This window comes from Photinus pyralis, unplaced genomic scaffold (genome assembly GCF_008802855.1).
Source record: "Photinus pyralis isolate 1611_PpyrPB1 unplaced genomic scaffold, Ppyr1.3 Ppyr1.4_LG1, whole genome shotgun sequence".
Taxonomy (NCBI): Eukaryota; Metazoa; Arthropoda; class Insecta; order Coleoptera; family Lampyridae; genus Photinus; species Photinus pyralis.
The window spans coordinates 4,113,667-4,132,049 of NW_022170249.1; positions in this window are offsets into that span (position 1 = coordinate 4,113,667).

Genomic DNA, 18,383 nt, shown 5'->3' on the forward strand with positions numbered 1-18,383 from the left:
AATAGACACAACCTCATTTTCAGTTTCATCACACCATATCTCCGATTCAAAAAATAGGAAATATATACGTCATTCTTTGACCCACTCCGCTTTGAATAACTTTCTATCGCTGCTATCAGTGTAATTACGCTATAATTAATAACGTCCGCTTAAAGTGTCACCTTTTATCTCAAAAATTTGATTTGTGGTCAGTATAGGTAATTTCTCTACTCGTCCACATTCAAAGATGTTACGTGCAGTCTGTGCGATTAGGTATGCCAGAAATAAAAGAAAAATTTAAATCGTCATTTATTAAAGTACCTATATTGTTTAAATTGTGGCCAGTGCAATTGTGCCAGGAACAGTACGACTGTTTTAAAGCATAATCGACATAAGAGAATGTCGGCGAGTTGTTGTACAGTTGTGCGAGTGCGCCAGAAATTGAATGACATATTATGATCCTTATTTGTAATTAGCAAGTTAATTGCGTGTTCAAGCTAAATCAAGACAGCCTCGAGGTCTTAAGAAAAAGGCCTTTCAGGTAGGGTAGGGGTGAGGGGTTATATTTCAAACGTCAAAAATAGCAGGATAAATTCAATTCTCTTTCAAATTAGTACAATTTCACTTAAAACCCTGCTAGAATAACCCAATGTTTACAAATCGCTATCACCTATGCACGCCATTTGTAAATTACAACCCTCTTCCTTCAGTCAAAAAATTTTTATTTAGAATGGTCCCGAAGACCAAGACAGTCGAGTTGTTTTCGAATTCAAACGGAGTTCTCTCTCACCTGCAGCATCCGCGCATAGCATTGGCACGCGCAGGTCATCTGTATATGTCGATGGTTTTGATAACAGACTACTGTGCAACAGATAGGAGTCGAAACGCTACAGTGTTACCGGTTCTAAAAATCGTCGTAACAGGGCATGAGGCATGCACTCTCTCGTATGTATAAAAGAAAGCCGGAGCTGTGTGCGCGTTGGATCTGTTTAGTTCTTTTTTACTTCGACGGGTACATTAGAAAAAATTGGGTGGGAGAATGGCATTCCTCGCTGAACTTTGAAAACGAAACTATACAAGTCGAGTGCGACATTTTTTAGAGCAGATAAATTTATTTTCTATTGAAAGTTAAGACGAGTTCGAATAATCGAAGAATATGAAAGAACAGTTCGCTACGGTACCGCACGTGATAGTGCGAAAGCACTAATTACCGGAATACATCGAAAAAACTGTCCTGCCGTTTCGACAAAATAATTTTCATTTTTTTTTAATTCGTTGGCAGTACAAGTAAACTTATCATCCATAAAAAATACACAAATTTATTCACGGGATAGTCGACAGTTGATTTTCTCCTTTGGAAAGGTAGAAACAATTTGGAAAATTGGATCGCTGAACGTCTTGTATTATAACACAGGTCAACAAAAAAATAATTTTTTTTTGCGCATGGGATTTACATAATATATTCTGACTATAATAAGCAAAAATAAATAAAAAGTGCAATTAGACATCAAAAATATTTGTTTTTACAAAAGTTATAGCGATTTGATTGAAAGCTTTCAGGGGCGAAAATTAAAGCTGGAATCTTTGTTTTCCCTCAAATAAAAAGAAAAATGGAGGGTGATATTTTCCCGCGGTTACTTAGCAAAGAGGAAAAAAAGTCCTGGAACAGTTTTAAGGCAATAGTCCAAGGCTTCCCGTTCAGTGTTTCCTGGGAAACCATAGAGTTAAAAATTATGATGAGCTGACGGGTTTTGGTTTTGCATCATCGGGTATAAAGTGTCTCTAAAGATGCACAGGTTACATTCTCATTTAGATTAATTTAAGGATAATATAATATGCGAGCTTATTCGGAATAACAAGGACAACCCTTTCATCAAGACATAATGGAATTTAGGCACGTTACCAAGGCCAGTAAGCTGGAAGCATGATGGAAGATCGTATTTGGGGGGTTGATGAGAAAAACTTCAGTTGAACATGACAAAAACAGCATAACTGTTCCATTTTTAAACATTTAGACTCTAAAACAAACAGATTGTAAATGTAGGAACGTTATCTTATAATAAATCATGCCTATGTAAGTAAGATTTTATAGGTATTTTTATTTTTTGGTTTTTTGCATTTTTTTCGCACAAAAACAAATACAAAACCTTTTTTTGTTCTAATTCTTATTTGTGGCTATACAAGCAATACAAATAAGGTATATATGTCCCATGCGCAAAAATGCTGTAGACCGGTGTAATCGAACCTTTTCTACCGCCAGGTAACAATCTGGTTACTCGTTGAAGGTGAATCTAGAGAGATGGTTGACGAATTTTTTTCTTTTAGGCGATCGATTTCGACATTTATTGTCATCATCAGGCCGTAGCTAAAATATACATATATAAATATCGTATGTTAACAAGTTAAGTGTTGTCTTACCGTCAAAGTTAAAATATATTAAAATGTGGATGTAGATGGGGCGGCTGAAATAAATGTTGTGAAGTTAGTAAAGCGTGTAAAAGTGTATGTGTCTGTATGTATTGAGTGTGTTTAAATTTATGTAGTGTTTGTATGTGTAAATTTTATTAAAATAATAAAAGCTTACTCAACTATGTTGTGGTTGTAATGTGAGGTTATGTGTGTTCATTGGCATGGTGTGTAAAAGGGGGCATCGATTTGTATAGGTGATTGGTGTTAAATTCTGTGATGTCATTGCTAAGGATAATATTTTGGTCTAGAAGGGCTTTGTGTATTTCGTAGTGTTCTAGTATTGTAAGTTTTTGATATTCTTTGTATTTGTGTAACATTTGTGTGTTTTCTATTGAGATGGTGTGATTCGTGGATTTTGTATGTGTTCCTATTACTGAATGTGGTTTATTTTTCTTGTGTTCGTTAAACCTAATTTGGAATTGGCGAGTAGTCTGTCCTATGTATATATAGTTGCATTGATCGCATGTGATTTTATAAATTCCTGATTGTAGATGGTGTGGTTCTTTTGGCTTATTGTTTGTTAATATATTATGTAATGTGGGATGTGAGGAATTTGTGAGGGTGATGTTGTGTGGTTTTAGTATTTTCTGTAGTGGTCTTTGTATATGTTGATAGTATGGAATGGATAAGTATTTGGGTCTATGTTTGTGATGTGGGTAGATGTTTTTTAGGGTGTGTTTTGTCTTTGTTTTTTTGAAAATATTATGTACATAGTTTAGATCGTAATTGTTATTTAGTGCTATTTGAAGAATGGTTTTGTATTCTAAGTTAAAATTTTTGGTGTCGAGTGGGGTGTTTAGAAATCTATTAAATAGGAAGTGGAATGCAGTGTTTTTTATGTTGGGGGAATGGTGTGAGTGGTAAGGTATTATTATGTCGGTGGTGGTGGGTTTTCTATAGATATTATAAGATATGCAAGTTGTGAGGTTGTGTAGTGTGAGGTCTAGGAAGTTGATTTTACGGTCTTTTTCTATTTCTAGTGTGAATTTTATGTTAGATATGTTATTTATGTGAGTATGGAAATTGTGGAGTTGTTCTAATGAGCCTATCCATATGACTAGTATGTCGTCTACGTATCTAAGCCATGAAGTGACGTATTGGAAGTCGGGAAGGTTTTTAATTTTTTGTTCTAAGTTATCAATGTAGATATTAGCCAATAAGCCACTTAGGGGACTTCCCATGGGTAGACCGTCTAGCATTTTGTAGATTGTGTTGTTGAATTGAAAGAAATTTAAGTTAGTGACATGTTTGAAGAGTTTGATGAGTGTATTAAGGTCGTTTTGATCTAGGTCGTATTCTTTTTGGAATTTCTTGTTGTTGGTTAGTAGGTGTGTTAGTATATGTATGGTTTCTGTTATTGGTATGTTTGTATACAGGTTTATGATGTCAAAGGAGATGAGTGTGAAGGGTTTGTGTTCTAATTGTAAGTTGTTTATGTTTTGTGTGAGTTGAAGAGAGTTTTTTATGGAATATGTTGATTTGTATTTGAGGTTATGTGTTATAATGTTGTTTAGAAGTTTAGCTAGATTTGGTTTATTTATTGGAATAAATTACCAATGCTCCACGTTCCGCAGTATGGAAATGTCCAAAACTACCCCTTATAACGTATGATTTTAACAGCCAAGGAAAGCACAAATTAATTGTCTTTAACCTTTTTACTAGTTGCCGTTTAATGTAGATCTAATAACGCATCGTAAACAGAAGAAAGGTGCACAATTGGCAAACTTGTTGTTAATCGTTTGGCCGCTCTCAATATATCCACAATGCACGTTTTGCACATGGGACCCCAACTCACATGATTCGTCTTAAAAATTTCGTGTTACGCGATCTATAAATTTTCTAGTTTACGTTATGTAAATTTGCCACGAAGGTTTGGTTAAGAATTCAATACGCGATCGAAAAATGCGGCGCTCGACCTGCATATTACATAAGTTCACCCCGAACGTAAATTTAACGAAGAATGCCTTGCTCCTACCCAATTTTTTCTTATGTACTAACCGTGCTCGAGTCACGAAAGGTCCCCAACGAAACCGTTCACTCTTTTTAGCGCATTTTTTAAGAATTAAAAAAATGTGCTATTGTTTGCGTTTTGTCCGTCTGTCCGTCCGTCCGTCCCACTTCTACCGTTTTAAACTACTTCTAGGAGAATGGTCCTAAAGTCCTGGAATTTTTTGCAGTAGATAGCCTAGACCTTGAAGGTGTGCCAGACGGTCATCAAATTTCGCTGTCTAAAAGGGAGTAAAATGATACCTACCTATATCGAGCAAAAATCCGCATCGATGATGAAATTACAAGTAACAATATAAAATAAATCTTACCTTGGAAGTTATGTATTAACCGTTGTTGCAGAAGATGGCTTCCTCGAACGCATAACAAAAGAAAAGAAAAGCGAAGTTCTCGAGCTTCGAGGTTTCGGTAATTAATTTAGTTAATGTGTGAATTCTGGCCAACCGTATGCCTTACCAAATGCAGGAAACCGTTAACAAAACACATCGGCCTCTGGAGCAGATAAGCGTGATCATACAAAATAATAACGCGTTCAATATCGTTCATATATCGACAGACTTTAGAATGAATTACGGACAGAATAATGATGTTCAAAAAGCCAAAGGCAGTTGTTAAAATGTTCCTTTAAGAGGAAATATTTAATTAATTACTACTGGTTCGATAAGATACTGCTGTTGAGGTGTGATTAACGTAAATGAAAGGGTAAATGATTCCCGCAACTGAGAGTAACCTTGAACTGGTACTTTAGCCCTAAGAATTAATCGCATGTACTCGCTTCTTTTAAGGGTAACAGTTAACAAACCTCTCGTTAATGAGAAGGCTATTAGAAAACACAGGTATTAGAGCAATCGGTTCCGCTTTGAAAGGCAGTGGCCTAGAACGTATCTAAAGTATATAATAACATGGCTAACCACATACCACCCAATTCACATAATAATGAAAATCCAACTTATAGCCTCCAGCCAGAACCAGGAGAAAATTCGTCCAACACAAAGACAAATCCCAAAGAACGGCCAGAACGAATGGACCAATTATAATTCTTCAAATAAAATTACAGCTAGGATTTAGATGCCGCGAATCTCAAACAATTAGTTACAGTGTCCGTCAACCAAAAATAATTAATACGTAGGTACATAAAACTGTTACAAGGTGATTTGTAGGTTTTTTTTCGCTTTACATTCCTCAAAAAAAAATTCAAAGAATCAACGCTACGAATGTGTGCGATTCTTTCACTTTCTTTGATTTTCATTTTATAATGGTTTAGAAGGCCTTATTGAAGCTGGAGTGTGTAGTGTATTAGTTTTAGTTACCTATTCTATGGTAGGGGACGGGTGGTAAAAAGTGAAGTGAGAGGCAGTCCGTTTTTAAGCGTAGCATGTAGCGTGTCTAAGTTGTATTTTAACTTAATAAAAGTCTTAAAAAGAACCGTGTTTGTGAAAGTCACAACATAATGGCGACGAGGATGATTTAAGTTAAATATCAGTCACGCCGTTAAGTCTACTGAGAAGTCTTAGTCAAGTCACACGGGAAAAAGTAAGGTTAGGTTACGTAAAAAAAAACGTGGGAAAAGTCTGTTGTAGAAAAGAAGTCTTGTAGTCTGTACATAACAGTCAAGTCCAAGTCAAATTGTCAAGATGCTAATAGGTAGTATCGAACCGTTTAAGTCGAAAGAGAGCGAGATAAATTCGTACTTAGAACGAATGGATCAATTGTTCGAGTGTAACTGCGTGGAAGAGGAGAAGAAAGTTTGCATGTTCCTAACATTGTTGGGTGCAGAGGCGTACGAGGTGTTGAGGGATTTATTATCTCCGGAGTTGCCCAAGGATAAATCCTATAAGGATCTCAAGGACGTGTTAATGAAACATTACAGTCCGAAGAGGTTGGTCATTGCGGAGAGGTATCAATTCCACTGTGCGAGGCAAGAGAGTCACGAGGACGTTGCGGCGTTCACATTGAAGTTGAAAAACTTGGTAAAAAACTGTAAGTTTGGTCAGTTCATGGAAGAAGCGTTAAGAGACAAGTTTGTCTGCGGTATAAGAAGTGAAGCAATGAGGCGTAAGTTGTTATCAGAAGAAGAGTTAACCTTCGGAAAAGCAGTCAAAATAGCATCAAGCATGGAATTAGCCGAAGGGCAAGCGAGAAGTTTAGGGTCAGAATTAGTCAACAAGTGTCAAGTTAATAAAAAGAAGTTCGAGTCTAATTACAGTCAAGGAAAGCCGCAGTTTCGTACAAAACAGTCAGGTCAGACTTCCAGTCTGGGAAAAAGTCAAAGTTGTAAGAGGTGCCTGAGAATACATGTCGATCCTTCCAAATGTCCAGCCGTTAAGTGGAAATGTTTTGCATGTGATAAAATTGGTCACACCGCAAGGTCGCCGTTGTGCCACAAGAATAAAGTGCATTTCACCGAGGAGGAAGAGGAACAGTTCGAACAGTCGTCGCAGGGTCAAAACGAGGATGTCGACGAGGAGCTATATGACGATTTAGTACATTGGTCCAGGGTTTACGAAAACGAGGATGTGTTGCGTTGCGTTACAACAGGTGATCAATGTCCAGTTAAAGTAAGTGTGCTTATCAATAATAAATCAGTGAATATGGAAGTGGATACAGGTGCCAATAGTACCATAATGCCATTTAAGATGTTTAAATCTAGGTTCGGAAATGTTGCATTAACCAAGCTAAGTAATTGTAGAATAAATACCTTATTTGGTGAAGCAAAAAAGTCAGTTTATAGAGCTTTGGTTGATGTACATTTTAGAAACAATGACTTTCAGTTAGAACTTAAGGTGGTTGATTATGATAGTGACGTTTGTCTGTTAGGTAGATATTGGTTAGATAAGTTAATCCCGAATTGGAAAAGTAAATTACTTGATACAACTATTTCCCATATTGAGGTCAATCATTTGAATTCACAGGAGTCCATGGCAAATGTGATTAAGCATTTGAAACAAAAGTACTCTGGGGTATTAAGTAAAGGCTTTATTAATGAATTCGTAGTAAACATTAAAGTTCAAAATAGTTCTATTCCTAAATTTTGTAAACCGTATAGAATTCCATATGCATTAAAAGATACAGTTGAGGCTGAAATACAAAAGTTAGTCAAGGAAGGTATTTTAGAAGCTGTTACTACATCAGAATGGGCAAGCCCAATTGTGGTGGTACCAAAATCTGATGGTAGGATTCGAATTTGTGGAGATTTTAAACAAACCATTAATCCGTGCATTGAAAATCAATATTATCCTTTACCTACAACCGAGGAAATATTTGCGTCACTGGCGGGAGGAAGAATCTTTTCAATTATTGATTTGAAGAATGCGTATTTACAGTTAAAAGTTAGCGATGAGAGCAAAAAATTATTAGTCGTTAACACACCAATTGGATTATATGCTTATACACGTTTGGCATTCGGGATTAAGAGTGCCCCACACATTTTTCAGTCAGTAATTGATCAAATTTTGAGAGGTATTGAAGGGGTGCATTGTTATCTGGATGATTGTCTAATTCAAGCTAAGGATAATAACGAAATGCAAGCAAGACTAATAAAAATTTTGGATAGGTTGAAGCAATATAATGTAAGAATAAATTGGGAAAAAAGTAAGTTCTTTGTCACCAAAGTTGAATTTTTGGGTCATACCTTATCTGAGGCAGGTATTGAACCGTCAAAAGATAAATTGGAGGCCATTTTAAAAGCGCCAGTACCTGTGAATAAACAACAGTTGCAGTCGTACCTAGGGTTATTACATTATTATGCCAAATTTATTCCTATGTTAGCGGCCAAAGTTGCTCCTTTGTATAAACTTTTAAGAAAAGAGGTTGTTTGGGTTTGGGATAAACCAGTAAACGACTGTTTTGAGGGAAGTAAATTATTTTTGACATCTTCAAATATTTTAATGACATTTAACCCAAAATTGCCTATAATTGTATCATGTGATGCATCTAACTATGGTGTGGGAGCGGTGTTAGCTCATATGATGCCTGATGGGAGCGAAAGACCAGTAATGTTTGCGTCAGCAACATTATCAAAATCAGAACAAAACTATAGTCAGTTGGAGAAGGAGGCCTTGTCAATCATATTTGGTGTGAGAAAATTCCATAATTATTTGTTTGGCCGTAAGTTCACCTTATTTAATGATCACAAACCGCTGCAAACCATTTTGTCACCACAGAAAAGTTTGCCACCGTTGGCAGCAGCTAGATGTCATCGTTGGGCTGTAGCTTTGTCAATTTATGATTACAATATTAAATATAGAGAAGGGAAAAATATGCAAAATGCTGATGCATTTTCAAGATTACCATTAAAAAATTCAATGAGTGGGGAATCTGTAAATTATTTTTCAGTGGTCAAAAATAGTCCGTTATCCGCTAAAGACATTGCTAATGAGACGACGAAAGACAAAGTTTTACAACAAGTTATTGGTTTTATGATGAGTGGTTGGCCAAATCCCAAAGAATTGGATGCGGCACTTAACTCATATTATATAATAAGGGAACAGTTGAATTTGGATATGAATTGTTTAATGTTTAACAACCGTGTTATTATACCAACACATTTAAGAGTACCAATTTTACATTTGCTTCATGAACAACATCCGGGCATTGTGAAAATGAAAATGCTAGCACGTCAATATGTTTATTGGCCAGATATCAACAGAGAAATTGAGAGTTTGGTGAAAGCATGTGAGTGCTGTCAATTAATGGCGGGAAATATTCCGGATGCACCAACGACATCATGGACATGGTGTCCAAGAAAGTGGCAAAGACTACACTTAGACTTAGCCATGAAAAATGGAATAAAGTTTTTAATTTTAATTGATGCAAGTAGTAAATGGGTGGATGCTTGGATTCTAAAATCAACCACTGCCAGTGATGTTATTGCTTGTCTAAGGCAAACATTTTCTATATTTGGGTTACCAGATGAGATACATTCTGACAATGGGCCGCCATTTAGTTCAGAAGAGTTTGAAATGTTTTGTAAAGCTCAAGGTATTAAAGTTCTAAAGTCCCCACCTATTCATCCGAAATCAAATGGAATCACTGAGAGAACTATTCAAACGTTTAAAAATAACCTGTTAAAACAAAATTTTGATGTGAAAACCTCAATTAAGTCAATTCAAGAAAAATTAGACAACTTTTTATTCTATTATAGGAATATACCACATAACATGACTCAAACCTCACCGGCTGAGTTATTGTTAAAACAAAAACCTCGAACCAGAATTTCGATGTTAAAACCGAATTTCAATAATTTTGTAAAAGATAAGCAAACTACATTCCTGGAAAAGGAAAATAGGGAGGTAGGATTGGCCAAATATAAAAGTTTCGTTGAGGGGGAAAAAGTCTATGTAAAAAATGTTAGGGGTGAAACAGCTAAATGGAGTTACGGGATAATTAAAGTTAGAGTTAGCCCAGTTACGTATATTGTTATGGTAGAAAATTATGCGAGACATGTGCATGTGGACCATTTAAGGAAGTGCGTTATTTATGATGATCAGTCAATTAAAGAAAGCACGCCAGTGGTATTAAGTCCCATGAAATCTTTAAATGGGTCACATGAGATCCAAAATTCATCTGAAGGGTCTAATTTACCTGAGTTATGTAATTTACCTGATGTATCAGATTTACCGAATAAGTCAAACAGTGAAAACTCTATTGAAGACAACCCTGAAAAACGGTTGTATAAAAATCAGGAAACAATAGAATTAAGGAGGTCTGTTCGTAATATTAAAAAACCAGCTAGATACTTAGATTAAGGAAAAGGTTGTTTTGTTTTAAGGGAAGAAAAATGTAGTGTATTAGTTTTAGTTACCTATTCTATGGTAGGGGACGGGTGGTAAAAAGTGAGGTGAGAGGCAGTCCGTTTTAAGCGTAGCATGTAGCGTGTCTAAGTTGTATTTTTAACTTAATAAAAGTCTTAAAAAGAACCGTGTTTGTGAAAGTCACAACAGAGTGTAACACCAAGCAGATTGGCCCTTAGGTTATTTGTAGATTCAAGATTTGTGTTTGACTTTGCGTGTCTCAAAGCAAAGGCAAAAAGTCACGCTACAAATTATTTGTAAGTCACCATCAAATATGAGCATATGTCTATGGTCCTCGTTCCGTTGTTAAAGGAACCAGACTAGCTGAGTTTTATATTCTCCTCAGGTAAATAAAATGTGTCACAAAGTGGATAATTTGTAACGAATGAACACTACGTAAATAACGTAAAACGTAATAAAGAAAGTAATAATCCCATAAATTTACCTCGGAAGTGTTAGTGTATTAATTTTTTTCTGTGTGTTATTTCATTCAGGGAGATAGTCTTCTCACTCAAGGAGAACAAATTATATAATTGTCTTTTCCAGTCGAGATGAACCCTATTGAAATCCAGATTAATCGATAACAGGAATGTGTGTCACTTGAAACCGTAAAACGCTTGACTTCCTTCTTTCTAATACTTACGAATTTGAATTTCATTCCCTTCCTCCTCCGTCACGTTGATGTTTCCGAGCTCCGAGGAATGCGTATTTTACCTAATCGCAATCTAAGGAGCAATAATTTCTTTAAAATCTTTATAAGCGATCGTTACGTTCTTATTGTTTCGCGATAGATATGATAATACCAACCGCAATGAAAATCGAGGAAGTTAATGTTTCGAGGACAATAACCCAATTTTAAAAATCTGTTGCATGTAAGTGAAGGGTAGTTTATCAAGTCTGATTTCATTTTCTTAAATTATTTTGTTTTATCCGACATAATTGGCCCGATATGCTCCCTTGAAACGTGAATAGAATCACTTACAAAAGCTCTATTGTGCGGTAAAGTCTACCTGCTGAGATAGAATAAGAGATCCATTTAGCGAGATTTAACCCCTTTGAATGAGACGGGATAAGCAATTACGTTCTCACATCGCAGATGTCAGTTATAAGGTGTAGGTAATTTTCAGAAGATTGTGGAGTAGATATTTCAAAGAAAATCGTGTTGCAGGATAATCTTACCCGATGTTCGTGCAATGCTCGGATTGCAAAAATAAATCTATACAGGGTGTAGCATCTAACATCCCTTTTTGATCACGTGCTGTATTCCAGTGGCGTATTAAACTTGCATTTTTTTAAATGGAACACCCCAAATTTATTATTCCGAACTCAAGTGTACCATGATAAAACAAAAGATGTTCAGTTCTCACAATTAACAGTACAGTGTCGGCAGTGTATAAATGTTTTTTAATCAGAGTTTCAAAAATGTTCCAAACACAAGCAGAACTGGTTGATATGGAGTATATTCTTGGAGACTGTTACCGGAATTGTTTGTTGACGCCACAAGGGTACGCTGGGATAACAGTCTCCAAGAATAAACACCATATCAACCAGTTCTGCTTGTGTATGGAACATTTTTGTTTTATCATGGCACACTTGGATTCGGAAAAGAACGTTTTTTTTTTTACAAATTGACGTTTCGACTTGATTTTTCTATGAAATTTTCTTATGTAATGTTTGGGTTTGTTTATATCAGTGGAAAATACCCAGACATATAATTTGGTTGGGGGAGGGGGGGGGAGCATTTAGCGAAGGTCAATCAAAAATTTTATTTTTTCGATAAAGTACCTAAACAAAATTATGTGATTGTGGAAGAGATCTTAAGCTGTGCTTTAGTCCAAAAATTAGCCGCCTGCGCGATTTAGTTTCTCTCAAAAAAATTTTCAAACGCAGTCAAATTTTAACGAAAAAAAGTTCTAACAACGAAATCGTTAAATTTAGGGGTATAACATGTTACATAAAAAAATAAGTACTCTCCAAATCAGTAATAAATTTTGGGGAGTTTCATTTTAAAAAAATGCAAATTTGATCCGCCATTGGAATACAGCACGCCCCTGGTGATCAAAAATGTTCCAGAAACATGCCGGCGATAATTGTGTACAATTTTGCTCTAAGATTTTTTTCGATATCTTTAATGGTAAATGAGTTTTGCTGCGAGAGATCTTAGGTGCTACACCCTGTACATCCAAATTATGTAATGAAAATTACATTGGGTCACTTTTAAGAGGCCCATTCACTATACGAGCCCACACGTGATTCCCAACCGCAACCCGACGCACGACCTATCCACACCAGCCCGCACACTACAGGATCCCTGTACGAGAGTTCAGTTGATCGTCGTGGACACTAGGTTCAAACTTTGAACAGTTGACCTATATGCCTATATGCAATCCTAATGAAAACGGGTTAAATCCAATGACTGCATAGCTGACTCACGCCTCTGGTGGTCCTCTGCCGATTTTTTAAATCCGCTTTAGGAGTTTATTATCTTTTTTATTTACTTTTATTAGCATAACAGTTAACGTATTATTTATCACTTAAATATACACAATTAATAACAGCGCGAACTATTTATTACTTCAGCGTTGAAATTGGAACTGATTGAAACACAATTCGAATTGCTTATATAGCATACGCCCCTGTTTCTCGAAAGATTTCAAACGCTTCCAAACGAGTATTCTAGAATGTTCTCGAACAAAACACGTCATCTTTCCCGGAAAAAATGCGTCACATCGTTACCACCGTAAATACAAACGGTCACATTATAACGTGAGGTTAGTTCGGCGCTGTAAAACTCAAACCCCGCCGCATAAACGGCCAGCTAGCTCAGATTCTTAATTAAAAGAAGGGCTCGAGATGAGAATCTTCCACAGCGGTTTGTTCGTTTGGGCATATAACATAAGTTTTTGATCTTTGGTAGTCACTAGAAATGATTAGTTGAGCGCCATCCAATTTTGCACAAATTCTGACCTCTCCTGTATAGAAATTGGGAAAACACAAGAGAGCCAAATAATAAATTCACTACGAGCAATTCTGATTTATTAATCCTGGCAAAACGGTGCAGGATCGGCAAATAAAATGTATCTTCAATACGACAATAACAAATACTTTAAATGACAAAAATAATCCCCAAATAAATTCATGAACACTTCCCTAATAATTACGTTACCAGACCCCTACAACAATGATCGAGCCAAAAATGTAGTTAAGATTTCAATGGATTCAAAGATTGAATTAAGTTAACCCGAATAACAACCCATATAGGCAACACTGGGTACAAGTAAATTAAAAATCTTACCTTGAATAGCACATACGCTGTCTTCTCCGAAAAAGAGCTCTCCTTCGAAGTTCCAGTTCTGTAACAAACCCCAAGCCACAACGCTCGGAACGATTATATGAGCCGGAAGGGCCAAAAATAGCTTACTCGTAGCCGGCTCGTTTACCCATACGTTAAATACAGGTGCGTTGCTCTTGAAGAGAGCCACGACCTCAAACACTAGACGTGAACAAAATACAAAGCTCCAATCATAAATCGTCGGAAGGTTACACTAGATTAACGGTATTGAAGCAAATAAAAAAAAAGGTTGTGTAAAAGATCGTATCTTCCGAAAATTCCACAATCAGCTGGTCGCTCCCGGTATCGTTTAGGTGTTAGCGCTTATCTACTCGGTGGTACGCCGGATAGCTGCCGGCAATCAACAGGTGTTCGTACTCCGGAATATTCGCAAGATGCAAATTCATTTACTATCCCAAAATTATGCCAGGTCAATGTCCTCCGCACACAAGAATGTGCAAGGATATACTATAAACTATACCATACAAGGATTCGTCTGTACAAGGATTGACCGGTACAAGAATTCATCTACTACATGGATTGACCGGTACAAGAATTCATCTACTACATGGATTGATCGGTACAAGAATTCATCTACTACATGGATCCCCTAAAAGTAATGAAGATGTAAAACTCCCTTAACGAGATTTTTAATAACATACCTGAAATCGTCAGGAGGGTAATGAAAAATACTTAAATCAATGAAATATGGAAATTATCCAACCTCAAATTGTGAATATGTAGGTAGGGCGATGAACTTCAACCAGATATATAGCCTCGCAATGGAGAAAACGGCTTCTGAGTTACTCTACTCGACAACGCCAATAAAAAGGTAAAATTGCCAGAGATTTCACGTGAATGATGGCAAATATTACCCACTGGTTTAAGAAGAATTCACAATGCCACGCTCTACAACAAGTACAACCTCGTTGGCTTTAAAACGGAAATGAAGTGAAAAAATAACGTGATTCTGCGCGAGGAAAGAAACACGCGTACAAGTGACGCCATCTCACCTATATCCTACCTAACCTAGCAAGCGGTAATTTTGAAATTTGAATAAGAATAAACTAAACTGTTACAACATCCGTTTTCGTTTCTTATCGCCGATGACTAATCTTTTATGGCGCCTCGATGTCTATCGGGATTTCTAAAATGTTCGCTACTTGTATTTTAGATGGTTTAGAACTTTCATGCACTGAGGAGTTTTGTTGGGGGTTGATAAGCCCAAAAGTTTTAAATTGCAGTCCTTGACCAGTTTCACCAGAAATACATTACCAATCTTACACCACTCGATTTTTTTCTTGTAGGGGTTTGTAAAAAAAAAGAATGGATGATGTGTCAAATTTCATCTACCCCGCAATAAATTGAATGCGCATCAAATAACACAGAAGAAAATAGAATCATCATATTTTCTAGGACGTTGGCGTCGTTAGCAATATCTGTGCAAATAACGATAGGTAGCGCATTTTTTTGTGCAAATTTGGCAAAACAGATACCGTCATCCCATATTCAAAAAGTATTTGATAGTAATAATGAAATGAATTTTTTGAACTACATAGGTTCGATGGGACTCGCGGACTCGATCTCGTGGGGTAGATAAGTGCATATTGTTTGAACCATATTACTTGTGTCACAATTTTTAGCGTTTCTATAAATGTTTCAAATTAGTAAACCTACTTATCGTCGATCGATAGCCAGTGTATTCTCTCTCACCATTCATATACTTATAAAATTATAATAAATAAATGGCCCCACTGAAACAAATAAAAAATGACATCCATTTCCTTCGAATGAATTTAAAAAGCACTTCTAAAGTACGCGTACCAACAGAATAGGTGGAAAAGATGATCAAAGTTTAATTGTTTCAGAGCCGACAAATCCCAGGACGCTGATTGTTCACATTTAGAATAGCGAAACGAATAAAGTGGAAATTACAACGTAAAAATAGTACCTATACAAAGAAACACTTTCCACGTTTGTTAATTTACACTTTGCATTGCCAGGCAGTTTTTTTTACTTGTTAATCTGAAGAATGCGGCGTCTGTCTGAATCACGAAAGAGAGCTTTAAACCGAAATGCAAAGAAAACCAATTCATAAAGCCTACTTCCAGTTTTAATCTGAGATGAGAAAAACAAAAGAAGCAGAATCCTTTGGACGGATGCCTTCCACGAATTACATAAATCTTTCTCTTAATTTTTTCAATAACCTTCAAGAACAACGTAATGGCAAGCCGGTTGATTTGGGTAAACATTTCTTTGATGAGAAAACCTTTCGTAGTTTCAGACACGAGAAATAGATTTTAATTTCTCAAACAAAATATTTGCATCTCGACCTTAACATACCTTGTTTGTCGACTTTTCGAGATACAGTGTTATTTTGTTACCATCCTGTATAGGTACAAGGCGAACTAAGTAGCCCTTTAAATATTGCGTCGGGTAAAATTTAGGTAAAATGATAATGTACTTACTAAATATTGAGATTAACCGATAGCCAGAAGATGACCATTGGCCGAAACTAGTCGATCTACGTCCTTTTATAATTAATTAGTATGGGGAAGGTTTTGTGTTTAATTTAACGACTTTATTCTAGGTCAACCCCACTCTGATTCGTAACTGGCCACTCCAAAAAATAGCGCAACGTTAATGTTTTGAACCTTGAACCCCAAGGCTTTTTGTGATAACAAGTTTTTAAATATAAACCAATAATCCACCGAAACGAAAAAATCGAGGAAAAAATCTTCGCTCCCGTATTAATACAGGGACGCTTCGCAATATTTGCGACTACTACACAAAGTCCCCTTGTTGCTTAAAACCACTTATCTTATTATTTGTCTTATTCGAAAATACTGCTCCCACTACGCACGGCAATATTCCAATACAACAATATATTCTTATAAATGTCTTTGTTATAATGGTCAACCGTGCAATAAATAAATAAATTCGTCAAAAAATGGTGGCACAAATCGGTTGCGAGGCCAATCATGCCCCCACAGCCACACACTGCGGTTATACGGCTTTCGGTTCAAACCTTTAATTAGCAATAAAATTTAACACAATCTCCAAAATGGTGTACTCCATTCACAATATTCGCCTTGACAGGTCGACGAAGAACTTGGTTTCGATCTATACGTCTCCGAGCTCACGATACGTAAATTTGCACCGAAGGTTAGGCTTAAAAATAAATACGGGATCGAAAACTGTAGCGCTTGACCGCCATAGATTCCCTTCGAGTAAAAATTGCGCTCCCCCACCAGATTTTCACTTAAATACCTCGCCGAACCCCGAAACGATCGCCTCTTTCTGACCGCAGCGTTTGTGGAAAACGTGCCCATTAACCAATACAAATCATATGTTTTCATAACGTGCTCTGCTCTTCGCAAAACCATTGAATAAAAACACTATAAGAAGCCTAACCCCGTGGAAATAAAGCGCGACAGAGATTGAACTGAGAATATAATGGAAACACTGTCAATAGTGTCGATTCTTGAACTGAGAAGAATGAGAATTTGCTTTCCTCCTATTTACCCCAAACAGAGTTCGGTGATCACAACCAATGCGGGTGCAAGGGGATTTGTCGCGCTTTCTTCCATAAGCGTTAGGCTTCTTATAGTGTTTTTATTCAATGGCAAAACGGAACGCAACTTTTCAGGCGTGTAAGATCGTACGCATGATCACTGGGGCGCGTCGACTTTTAACTCACTTGTTTTTTTTTATTTTAACGCGCTTCATATTTTCGAGTATAAGTTCCTTCTTAATGCGTAGGTATGCAAAATTAAAAAAAAATATTCAGAATGTTCCATTCAAAACAAATTAGTAGGTGCTATTTCCGGTTAAACCGGAAAAAATAAAAATGTACACCTTTGCAGAGTTGGATACAGAGTTGAAATGAAACTTGAAAGGTCTTAACTAGATTCCGTTGTGTCCTTTTTGCACAGTTTTTAGCGCATTTTTGCAAAAAAATTTTTTTGTAAAAAGTAGCTTTTAATCTCACTTTGGCTGGCTGGCTGGCTGGCTGGCTGGCTGGCTGGCTGGCTGGCTGGCTGGTTGGCAGCAAATGTGGGCGCGTAGAAGAACTCTTGTAGAAAGGCAACGGGTGTACGTGTATCTACAGGGCCGTGAAATTTGTCAACTTTAGGGACATGGCTACATGATGTGGGGTTGGCGACATCTGGGCGTCATCCTCGAGCGTAGTATACTAACGTGAAGGTTTTTCAGTTTTTTCCTATCTTCTACTACAGTTTTGGTCCGATTCTTTTGAAATTGGTGTCGTCGGAAAGATGTTGTAAACGCGCACAACTCCTGCGTGGCGGAATTTTGTTTTTTGTCATAGGGGCGAAATTAACGACCTTTTGCGAGGCGGCGCGCGCGTCTTCGAGAAGTAGTCAGGCGCCTTTTACCTTCCGTTGCGAACTCACGCGGTTTAAAGTTTCGTGAATCTCGAATCGCTGTCTCTCTTTCTCGTGCCGCCAATAGAAGTGAATTGCGAGTGAACGGGACGTCGGAAGTGGGTACCGTAAAAGAGAATGTGGTAGCCCCCGACACGATCTCACTGATGGTGGAGTCAAATCTTCAAACGCGAATTGCGGGTGAACGGGACGTCGGAAGGGGGTACCGTCAAAGGGAATGTGGTAGCCCCCCGACACGATCTTACTGATGGTGGAGTCAAAACTTTAAAAGCGAATTGCGGGAAGCGGTTAGTGAATGTAGTAGCCTTCGACAAGATCTGTTATTGATGGTTGAGTCGAAAGTGGCTAATAGAATACTGATCTGCCACACAAAAATGCGCTGAAGTCCTTTCGATCTCA